Below are 1,323 nucleotides of genomic sequence, written 5' to 3' on the forward strand. Positions count from 1 at the left end.
TAAACATACAAGTTTAGTGATGATTTTTATTGAGGGTGGTAAAGGGTAATTTTTCATGCAACGTGTTTTGACATCTTTATTTCACATGCAGCCGTGAAAAAGGTTCGTAATTTACCATGTTTTATGAAATCGGTAAAAAGATCAACATGAAGAAATTTTTAATTGTTCCTTTATTGTGCAATGGCAACTTTATTTCGGGTTCTTCCGTGCAGATACCCCCCTTGACGCCTATCTGTATTTATTTAGGAATTTCATACAGTACAGTAAACTCTAGATTCCCCTCAGTAGAGTGGTAAAATGAGAATAGAAAAGTTTGACAATGATGTCTAAATATTCTTTAACCACAGACTCAATCTATATGTTGATGACCAATGTTGATATTAATACAAAAGTATAAACATGAAATTGATTAATTGTTGGTGTTTAATACTACTTTCAGCACAATGGCTATATCATGTCAACCAGCTATCATTGGAGAAAGAAGCCTAGATACCAGTGGCGGATCCAGCCATTTGAAAAAGGGGGGTTCCCAACCAAGGACAAAGGGGGGGGTTCCAACTATATACCCCATTTAAATGCATTAATCGTCCAAAAAAAAGGGGGTTTCAAACCCCGGAACCCTCCCCCTGGATCCGCCACTGGATACTCAGAGAGAAACCTGATCAACCGTTAGCATTTAACTGGAAATGCTTGTCAATATAGGTCATAGTCAAACGCATCTGCCTCATTGTTGGTAGGTTATTGTATTTTGTGTTGAAGGCCATACCTTAACCAATAATGGTTTACTTTTATAAATTGTGACTTGGATGGAGAGTTGTCTCATTGGCACTCATACCACATCTTAATTCCTATATCTATAGATCACTCGTCCCAATCTGACATTGAATTTCCCTGTCTGATAAAAGATTACACAGAACAAAAGTGCATTTATAGCAGCTTGTTTTAGCGAAAAAAAACTGAGCATCTATGGGTCTACAAGACTCTGCAGTACATTGATGGACGTCAATAGATTTCAGATAAAACAGATAGTAGTGCATTGCAGCTAATCTATCATACTCTGCCTGTCTTTAATGAGATAATCAACTTTTAGTTGTATAGTAAATAACAATGATGATTAAAACCCTTAAATAATACAGGTTAGAGTTCAAGGCAAAACACAGTGTGAAAACAACAACACCAATTGATTGCTTGTGTCTTCTTTTTCTTTAAGATTACCTTACAAAGAAAATATGATTGACAGATATACAAATATCAACAATTCCCCTGTTTCTATTTCTGGCAAAAATTGATTGTTTTCTTTAAGATTAGCTTATACATGTACTT

The sequence above is a fragment of the Mytilus edulis genome, chromosome 13, assembly GCF_963676685.1.
Source record: "Mytilus edulis chromosome 13, xbMytEdul2.2, whole genome shotgun sequence".
Classification (NCBI taxonomy): domain Eukaryota; kingdom Metazoa; phylum Mollusca; class Bivalvia; order Mytilida; family Mytilidae; genus Mytilus; species Mytilus edulis.